At 41.3% G+C, this 10,654-nt stretch overlaps 1 non-coding gene across 1 annotated transcript; it reads left to right on the top strand.

Moving 5' to 3' along the window:
- The first annotated feature begins 1,727 nt into the window (after positions 1-1,727).
- Positions 1,728-1,832, top strand: LOC143383042 (U6 spliceosomal RNA). The gene has a single exon (XR_013089092.2). It is a non-coding gene; the product is annotated as a U6 spliceosomal RNA (small nuclear RNA).
- The last annotated feature ends 8,822 nt before the right edge of the window (positions 1,833-10,654 follow it).

The following is a 10,654-nucleotide window of genomic DNA, read 5'->3' as shown; positions in this document are numbered from 1 at the left end:
CCTTCTGGGGGCATCTTCATGAATCCATGATAAAGACTGTGCTTTTTTAAAATTTTGGTACCAGGGATTGAACTCAGGGGCACTGGACCACTGAACCACATCCCCAGCCCTATTTTATATTTTATTTAGAGACAGGGTCTCACTGTCTTGCTTAGTGCCTCACCACTGCTGAAGCTGGCTTTGAACTCATGATCCTCCTGCCTCAGCCTCCTGAGCAGCTGGGATTTCAGGCATGTGCCACTTGTAATTGCCTGTTTAATTATAAATAGCCACCAGGGGGAATCTTTTCTCCTTGAGGGCAGGGAACAGATTTTTCTCAACTTCCAATCCACTACAATATGGCTTCCCATATTCTTGAGCTACTCTTCAGAAGGACCAAAGTGCTCCAAAGTTTACCCAGAGGCCAAGTCCTGAACATGATCTCATTTTACTTGACTGCCCAGCAGCATTGTATTATTGCTCACTCTTTTCTTGGTTTTCATTCTTCAGGTTCATTTTCTTGGCTTTCACGACACCCTCCTTTTTCTGCTAGCTTCTGGCCTCTTCCGCCCCTTCTTTCCTGGCTTATGCCCTTGAATGCTCATCTTGCTAAGGGCTCTACTTCTAGTTCCTCTTTCCTCAAACTCCACATCCTCTTTCTGAGAAACTGTATCTCCTCTCACGCTTTCTACCACTATGGGTACACTGATGATATCCAAATGGTGTCCCAGCCCAGACCTCCTTCCTCTACACCCCTATCTTTCTCTGTATCTGCCTGCCAGAGGGCTCCAGTTTTCTTGGTGATCTTGTGCTTGGTGTATCCACCAGGGGGAGAAGAGTGACTCTTCACTTCAGACGTGTTCATCTATGGGGTTCCTGTCCACTGGCTTAACGCTTCTCACCTCTCTGCTCCCCCTCCACTTTGGAGAGGAGAAACTCCCTCATTGGTGAGCTGCTCTCGGAGAGCATCTTGCTCTTGACCTGCTCATGGTAAGATCTTGCAACTACAGGGGAGCCTAAGAGTAACCAGTCCTCCCAGAGTGGGGAGGACCAGCCACAGTCTCATTCAGGGGCTCGGCCTGAAGGTGGACACTATGTTCTGTAATATCAACCTTGTTTGAAATAATGGGGGCATTTTGATCTCATATTTGCTTCACTATTTTGCTTTATTTCTTTAGTGATTCAGAACTCTAGGCACATATTTGGCTGGGGAGTAGGAGAAGGGTGGGGAGTACTTTCAAGAGCTAATATTATCCTAAACTGAATCCATCATGTTCTTATGCATTTTTCTTCAGAATTTGCCTCTCTGGCTACTTTCTCTTTTCTCAAAGCCAGATCTCTTATTTTCTCTCATTGGTCTTTCTAGAACATAGTTACCTGCAAGAAAAGTTTTCTTAACATCTTTAACCTGTGTTAATGGAGGAATAGAGAGATTTCACACCAGTTTTCCCATTTTGTCACAGGAGTATAAAGGGACTCATGGTTTTAATTTAATTTAATTTTTTTTTTTTACATTTATGGAGGGAAGAAAAGAAAGACTTCTTGGTCATGACTGTGACCTGGGATTAGCTGATCAAAATAAAATGACTCTAAATACTGTCAGGCAGCCCAAAGGAAGCAAAAAATAGAGCTCTTACTCTCATGAAGTTTATTATTTAAATAGGAGGACTGCATGAACCAGAGAGACACACAACCACAAACAGTACTAAAATATTAAGATAAATAAGGGAGTTAAGATAAGTAGGGGGCTGCTTACTTTCGTAGCACATATACTAAAATTAGAACGATACAGAGGTTAGCATGGCCCCCTGCACAAGGATGACATGCAAATTCGTGAAGCGTTCCATATTTTAATGCTAAGCAAAGTAAGTCAATCCCAAAACTCCATAGGCCAAATGTTTTCTCTGATAAGTGGATGCTAATTTATATTGGTGGGTGGGTGGGCGGGCGGGTGAGTTGGGGAGGGATGAGTGGAGGAATTTTGTATGAGCAAAGGGGAGGGGGGAAGGGGCATGGGGGTAGGAAAGATGGTGAAATGAGACAGACATCATTAACCTAGGTACAGGTATGACTGCACAAATGGTGTGACCCTACTTTGGGTACAGCTAGAGAAGTCAAAAATTGTGCTTCATTTGTGTACAATGAGTCGAAAAACATTCTGCCGTTATGTATAACTGATCAGAACAAATAAATAAATTAAAAAAGACAAACAGGGGAACTACAGGAATATTTTTTTTTTTTTTTTTTTTTGGTACTGGGGATTGAACTCAGGGATGCTTAACCACTGAGCTACATCTCCAGCCCCCACTCCTTTTTTTTTTTTTAATTTTTTATTTTATTTAGAGACAGGGTCTTGCTGAGTTGCTTAGGGCCTTGCTAAGTTGTTGAGGTTGTCTTTGAACTCCTGCCTCTTGTCTCCCGAGCTGCTAGGATCATAGGTGTGCACCACCATGCCTGACTACAGGACTGATTTCAAATGAAAGTGCTGGCATGACTGGATGAGGTAGGGAGGTAGAACACTATCTTCCAGCCATTAGCCACTATTACCATAATTTAGGGAGATAATATTTTGTTGGAGTAGGTCAGGAATCCGAACTCTTAAGTCCAAATAAACTGCCTTGTACCCCAAGATCTCTTAGTTTGAGCCCTTCCCTTCTTCTGCCCAGCTCTAGATACACTGATTGACTCATTGTATAAATATGTTCCTGTTTTTGTTATTTTTTCCCCCAAACTTTATATATATCCTGACCCCACTCCAGCAGGTATAAACTCAGTTTACAAGCAACAAGAATGCGCACATTCAATGTTTTCTTTAAGTAATAATAAATCTGTTGGGCTGGGGTTGTGGCTCAGCGGTAGAGTGCTCACCTAGCATGTGTGAGGCCCTGGGTTTGATCCTCAGCACTACATAAAAGTAAATAAGTAAAATAAAGGTATTTTTGTAGTTCACTTGTGTCCAACTACAACTAAAAAATAAATATTAAAATAATAATAATAATAATAATAATAATAATAATAATAATAATAAAATCTGTTGCTGAGCCCCTATTCCACAGGGTGGTCTGGAAAGTCAGTGTTACTCCTCACTATGGCTCTCTGAGGACTTCCATCCCTGAATTCCACAAGGGATTTGGGTCCTAAGGTTTGAGCACCCTGTTCTTCTGATCACAGAAATTCTTAGCAGTCCTGCTTTCAGACGGGGAAGCTCTGTTGCTTGTGTGCTTTGTTTTGGACCCAGGAATCTTGGAGGGGGTTGAGAGACACTCTTCTTAGCTCTGTTCTCCGTAGGCATCCTCCAGAGCAACTCCTTCTACGTCTTGTCACCTCCCTAGGTGCTCCCTGGTACCACTGTGGGTCTGGACTGCCCACAGGATTTTCATGCCTCTTCCCTGTATACACTTTTCTGTGCTGTATGGTGCCCCATCCCCCCAGGTTTACTTGTTGAAGTCCTAACCCCCAACACTTCAGAATGTGACCATATTTGGAGATAAGGCCTTTAAAAAGAAAATTAAGTTAAAATGAGGTCATGGGAAGGGCTCATCCAATATGACTGGTGTCCATAGAAAAAAGATTAAAAAACAAAGAGACCAGACCTGTGCCTGCCCAGAGAGGACCACATAGACGTCCAGTGGCAAGTCAAAGGGAGAGGCCTCAGAAGGAACCGATTTTGCCAACACCTCGAGTCTCAGACTCCTGGTCTCTAAAATCGTGAGAAATCAAATTCTGTTGTTTAAGCCACCCAGTCTGTGCCACATAGTTATGGCAGTCCTTCAAAAATGAATATACTCTGTATCCTTTGTTTTGGTTAAGCTTGGGTACTTTTACAAAAGGAAAAAAGGGCCATTGACTTTGAGTAGCTTCTACTGTCTCACATTTCTGTGGCAAGAAATCAGTCAGGACCTTGCTTCTTGGAAGGGAGAGGTAGAGTGGAGGAGGAAGGGAACATGCAGTGAGATCCTAGGCCAGATGGCCTTTCAGTACGTTACCTTTCCATAGTTTCTGTTTTCACATTCCCCGCCCTCATGCCTGGCTTTCCCCTTGTGACAGAGAAGGTTCCTTGCCTTATCTACCTTTCCACCAGCAGGTTCCATGTTTGTGGAGTCAACCCACTGTGGACTGAAGATGTAATTAGTTCCACGACGATGGCACCTGTACTGGACATGTATGGGCTTCTTTTTTTCTTATCATCATTACCTAAACAATATAACATAGCAACTCCTCTCCTGGCATTATATTGTATTAGGCCCAAGCAATCTAGAGCTGATTTAATGTATATAGGGGGTGTGCCTAATGTATATAGGGGGATGTGCACCATTTTACATTCGGGGCTTGAGCATCTGTGGAATTTGGTGTCTGTGGGGGATACAGGGTCCTGGAACTGTGGGTACTTAGAGATGACTCTGTATAATTCTCCTTGAACTGACCCATCTTGGAAGGATTGGAAGATTTGAGAGCAATGACATACCAGATGTAAAAATAATTTCTGACCACACTTGTGTCCCAAGAGGTGAGTGGGGTTTTAGAGGACTCATCCTGAGTGTGGTTAGTCAAAGATTATTTCATAGAAACATCCTCAATATTTATTGAGGCTCCAGCCAAGCTGTTAGCCAAGTGAGCCAATTGATTGTCAAGCCCAGTTTCCACATCCATATTAAAAGTCAATTGGAAAAGACAGGATTTCCAAGCAGTTTATAGCCTACTTTATTTCTTCCCTTTTTACCACCCCATGATCTTGGTAAGTCTATTACTCTGATTGGAAAAAATTGTTGTCTATTGGCATTAAAATGTACAGCCACTGATAAACTGTGACCAGTTCTTGGCTTTTTGCAAGATCTAGGAATATTAAGATGTCATTAAATATTTTATCTCCCTTCCTTCATGCTATAACTTTAATGCTGTGTTCAAAGATCATTACTCAGTAATGCTGGCAATCCTCCCCTCCTTTGAAGACATTCTTTATGAGAGCATGTAATATTCATTATTACTCTCTGTTGCCTGTTTTTATTCCACGATCTACCCCCTGCCCCCCCCCCAAAAAAAAATGATTTTACTAAGGGCAAATTATTTTAGGAAGATGTATACACTACAGAAAGTTTTGAGTAAAAGCAATCCCAGAGTATCCACATTTTTTTTTTAAAACATCAGTAGGTTGTATGTTAGAAAGAAACATGTTTTTATAGCACTGTGGGCCCTGATTAATATGAAGCCTTATTGAATGCTTGGAACTTTTACACAACTTTCTAAGAGTAGGTTTATAGGGTGGTTAAGTCTTCCTCTATGTGAAGGGAGAGTTCTGGAGCATGCTGCAGCCAAAGGAGACAAGAAATCATGGAAGGACATTGTAAGCAGCAAGTAAAGAGGAAAAGTGTTTTCAGCCCTATGAATCACTGGGTGATGTCTCCAAGTTTCCCTTCCCAGCTATTAGTTTTTTTCCCCCCAACAATTAGTTTTTAACAATGAACATGATCCATTTCCTACTTGGGAGGGCTTAGGCGTTGCCTTGATAAAGTCCAGGAAGATGGAAAACAAATTAATGCAGATGCTGTTGAGGTCCCTGGCTGATCCAGCCTCCCCAGGAAGCATCACCGTGGGGGATGACTTTCAGGACTTGACATCCCACTGAGCTGCTCTTGAACAGTTGGCTTTCCAACTCACCACAGACTGTCTTTCTGCCATTGATTTAGCCACTATGTGGCTTCAAGTCACACTGGGCTCACTTCTTGCAACTCCATAGGGCCCCATGTCTGCGTTCTGACCTTACTTGTGGCTTGTGCCCTATCCTTCTTTGCTTTTGCCCTGATTCCTTCAACTATTTTATTCATTTGTGATGTATATACTTTTGTAAGTTGCCTGAAATCCTTTGTGGATTGAGGTGAGGGTAAATATAGGCAAAGAGGGAAATGAATTATGGAGTTTCCATTGTGGCTGACAGTATGTGTAATAGAATCTTGGAGGCTTGGGCAGGACAAGGGACTCCTCTTTCCAAAATATTGTGCTTATCAGACACTGGTAGGTATTTTTGGACCTTAAAATTGGAACACATGGGTCTGACACAATAGCAACAGGATACAATATTTGGAATAGGTCTGCTAAATCGAGATGAATAGTCATAATATTTATAGATTAAATAATACAGAAAGAACAAAGGGGAAGCAAGAGAAACAACATAAATTTCTACAATTAAAATAGCTTAGGCTCCCAGATAAAGTAATTTAAAAGTTAACAACATTAAATTATTATCTAGTATTTTTTTTCAAAAATCAAGAGTGAAACATTTCAGATTGGAAGAATTTAATAATGTATAAAAAAATTAAAACTATCTTAATTGCTTCCTTTTGGACGCCAGTGCATTTTGACACATATTCTGTATCTATTTCTCCAACTATCAGATCTGAAATCTGAAGTTATGATGGCTTACTCTCCTTTTAAGAGCAGATGGCTCCGTGATATAAGCAATACCCCCTGGATGCCATCAGTGGGGGTTTAGTTTGTAACAAGGACAAAATGGTGGGCTTGGCTTGTTGTTGGTGACTTTGCATTGCATTTCTGTTCTCATTCTGAATTTTTCTGAAGCACAAATGTTTTGCCACCCACCCCTGCATAGAGCTTAGTAGGAGTACAGAAGACACTTGCACTACCTCCCATTGTACCCAGAGACTCTGTTCTGTTTGGTCAGATTGTGTTCCAGGGTTTTGTCTTGGGCTTCTCCTGAGATTTCTGGAAGTTAACGAAGTAAATCAAAAATCTCTGAGCAAATGATTTCAGTCTCTGGAGGTAGAAAATGCTATGGGGCATGATGCCCATACAGGAAATGAGGATCTCATATCCCAGCAACAGAAATATTCATTCAACTTCTGAGCAAAAGTAGGTGTGATCAGTCTAATCCTGAAATGGAAAAGGCTGTGTGCACACTATTGAAATGCAGTTCCCTAGCTCAGGTAGCATTAGCGCAGCTTATTGGCAATATAAATATTTGAGTAAAACCATTGATATTGGTCACAATCTGCCCCTTTCCCTAAGTCTCTTGGGATATGCATGCATGACATGCAAACTAAAATACACTTAATCTAATCATCTCTGGAGATGGAGAGGCGTGTGCTCATATAAATGTCAAGTTGGGTCATAATTTAGCAGAACTCTGCAGTTTATCACCATTGCCAGACTCCCTCTTTATTCCATCTGGTGAAACAAACGTGTCTCTCTGATTCTAATCCAGGTAAAAGAAGGACACTTGAATCCATGAGTTTCTTGTTTAGATATTATCATTATGCAGCCAGCTCTGATTTAAGGAGTTGGTAAGGTCCACTGTGTGCATGTGGAAACAACAGAAAGGCACAAAAGCCAGTTGTTTAGGCCCAGCCATAATGTACTAGCTGGTGGTTGTCTCCTTGACAACATTACCAGATGTATTAAAGGTTGGGAGCAGAGGTTAATTAAAAAACAAAATCAAAAAAGTACTTAAATGTTAGAAGTGAAAACTCTCTTTGTATGCACCTGGCCCCAATCATTATTCTCAGTGCATTTGAGATACTTAGATTAAGGTTCTCTTGTCCAGAAACACACTGACCCCTGGCAAAGAAAATAGCTGCTTGACCACATCTCAGGAAAATCAGAACACAATTAATTCTTTCTACTGGCCTTGGGGAGTGTATCTGGCAGGAGGCTAGGGCATCTTTCTCAAGTGGGGCAACTTCAGCAAGGTCTGGAGATATTTTTGGTTGTCACACTAGGAGGCACGGTACTGTTCTATTTGGTAGTAGAGGCCAATGATGTTGTTAAATGTCCTACAGTGCCCAGGACAGCTTCCTCACAATCAACACTTATCTGGCTCAAAATGCCAATAGTGTCAAGGTTGAAAAGACTTGGTCTGGTGGATTGCATATATTCCTTTTCCTTCATATAGCATTTACTGAATTAAATGAATGAGGAAGGGAAGGAGAGAGAGAGGGAGAGAGCAAGGGAAAGAGCTGTTTCATTTTTCTAAATAAGTGCAAGTTATATGATAACTGGGATATTATCATTCTAGATGCACTGCTGTGACAAATTTTCAGCTGCATACTCTATTATGTCACTAAACAGTTAAGAGAAAACATTAACCTGAAATTGCACATCACACACATTTTCCTATTGGCATGAAAGAAATAAAAGATAGAGGTCCTGTTTCCAAAATTAAATATACATACTCAAAATTTCAATGTGCAGCACCTTTAATCCTGTAGCCCTTAAATACATTTTTAGGCATAGTTCCTGTTATGGTTTGGATGTGAGGTGTCCCCCAAAAACTCATGTATGAGATGATACAAGAGGGTTTGGGGGGAAAATGATTGGGTTATAGTCTCAACCTAATCCCATCAGGGATTAACTGAGTGGTAACTGGAGGCAGGTGGGATGTGGTTAGAGGAAGTGGTTCGTTGGGAAGTTGTTCATTGGAGTATATATTTTGTATATGGAGAATGGAGTCTCTCTCTCTCTCTCTCTCTCTCTCTCTCTCTCTCTCTCTCTCTGCTCTCTTATCATCATGTGAGCTGCTTCTGTCTACCACATTTTTCTACCATGCTGTTCAGCCTCATCTTGAGCCCAATGAATGAAGCCTGTGGATGGAGACCTCTGAAACTCTGAGCCCCAGAATAAACCTTTCCTCCTTTCTGGTTGGGTTCTTTTAGTCACAACAGCAAAAACAGCTAACTAAAACAGTTACAAACATTCCTTCCTATCACGTAGATATTCCTAAGAACATATTTCAACTTTCTCTAGATGTAGAACCAGAAGAGAACATTTTTATTTCTCCTGGTGCGTGGGATATAATCCAGGGCCTCATCCATGCTAGGCAAGCACTCTACCAGTGAGCCACACCCCTACTCTCAGAAAGGAACATTTTTAATGTGATGAGATATTGCATAAAGCAGTTGATGCCTTATAAATGGATCATTTCATGAAGTAGTGCTACAAGTATTTTTATTCAGTACACCAAGTTTCAGTTGACTATTCTTTACTCTTCTTTGTCTCTGATGAAGCATGACATTTCTTCTCTAGCTTCTACCATGTTAGAAACTGCTACTGCACCAACAGTTTGTACGGAGCAGGGCAAGGACAACCATCAATGCCTTCCAGTCATAGTTACAGAGAAATTAGTCCCCTTCAGACATAATCAGCTTGCATAGCTGACTTCCAAAGTGGAATAGCTTTTGTCTTTTTCATTATTTAGATCCTGCATTTCAGTTATTAGAATTGTTCCTAAATAGGCAGTGACTGCTTTGTAGCATAAACTAGATAGACATTTCCCTCCCTCCCCAGGACTCTAGAACTGGCTATTTTAGTCCTCAAGGCTAAAGTCAGTCTGAAATTTCTGAAATGAACTCAGAATATTCCTTAACATCTTAGATGGAGAACAGCTTACCTACATTTGCTTTATCTTAGTGGGTATTAGAACTATGATTCCCAGGAGATTTAGGTAGGCAACCAAGCAACCAGGTAAGCAACTCAAGGGCGTCTCACAAGGAAGCAAAGCCCAGTGATTAAAAGTACTGGTTTTATAATAAAAAATAAATAAAGAGATGAGGAAAAGGAAGTCTAGTAGAATAGTGGTAGGAGAACAGGGGCCTGGAAGGGAGGATGGGTGGAAAAGGGGGAGGATCATGAGCTGAAATTGAATTTCATGAATGTATGAGTTTGTCAGGATGAACCCAACTAGTACATATAACTATAATGGTCCAATAAAAACAAAACAAAATAAAACAAGGTACTGGTTTTAGAATTGTGGCCCCAACACATGATTTTTTTTTCATTTTTTTCATCTTTCATACATTTGATTCATGTGAGTTATGCTTTTCCATTTTTACCCCAAATACAAATTGCAGAATCACATCAGTTATACATTCACATTGTTTACATAATGCCATATTAGTGACTGTTGTATTCTGCTGTCTTTCCTATCCCCTACTATCCCCCCTCCTCTCCCCTCCCATCTTCCCTCTCTACCTCATCTGTTCCCAACACATGATTAATTGTGTGGATGCTGAGCAAGCTAGTTTATCTAACTTTTTGTAACGTACTAGAGGTCGTAATACTACATACGTGATCATGGGAATTAGTAAGGACTCAATAAATAGTGGCCCTTGAGAAAATGAGATGTGCCATTCATTGTTCACTGGAGACCTCTCCACAACCTTCCTTCTTAACATTGATGAAAGATCTTGGTAAGCAGTGAGATCTGGGTACCAAGTTGTTCACAGCCTGATCCTCCTTTCCCCATATCCATTGAGGATTGGGCCAACTTATTCCATCAATCTCTGCGACCTGCACATTCTTATGGCTGCTCTCTCTCCAAGTACCAAAGTTGAACTTCCTTCACCCCCTTCTTACTCCAGGACTTAAACCAACTACTCCTCTGCCCAACTTTCTGAGTCCTTTGCATCCTCTGCTCATACCAGGGCAATCCCCAGGCTGATCATCTTTCTCACTCAGGTAGTGAGCCTTGTTTCTTTCTGGACTCATGAAGAATCTGGTGATCATGAAAGGTCTGGACGACACTGAACTCTCCCTTGCATTTTATTCTGCACCCCTAAGACCGGTTCTCTCCAATGTCTCATCTTCTGTGGGTAACTGGTCTGGTGGGTTGGCCCACAGGCCTGATTGGAGGCTTGGGCTAACCAGTGTCACCTTATACTGTCATGAA

The sequence above is a fragment of the Callospermophilus lateralis genome, chromosome 17 (assembly GCF_048772815.1).
Source record: "Callospermophilus lateralis isolate mCalLat2 chromosome 17, mCalLat2.hap1, whole genome shotgun sequence".
Taxonomy (NCBI): Eukaryota; Metazoa; Chordata; class Mammalia; order Rodentia; family Sciuridae; genus Callospermophilus; species Callospermophilus lateralis.
This window is presented reverse-complemented; position numbering and strand designations above follow the sequence as displayed.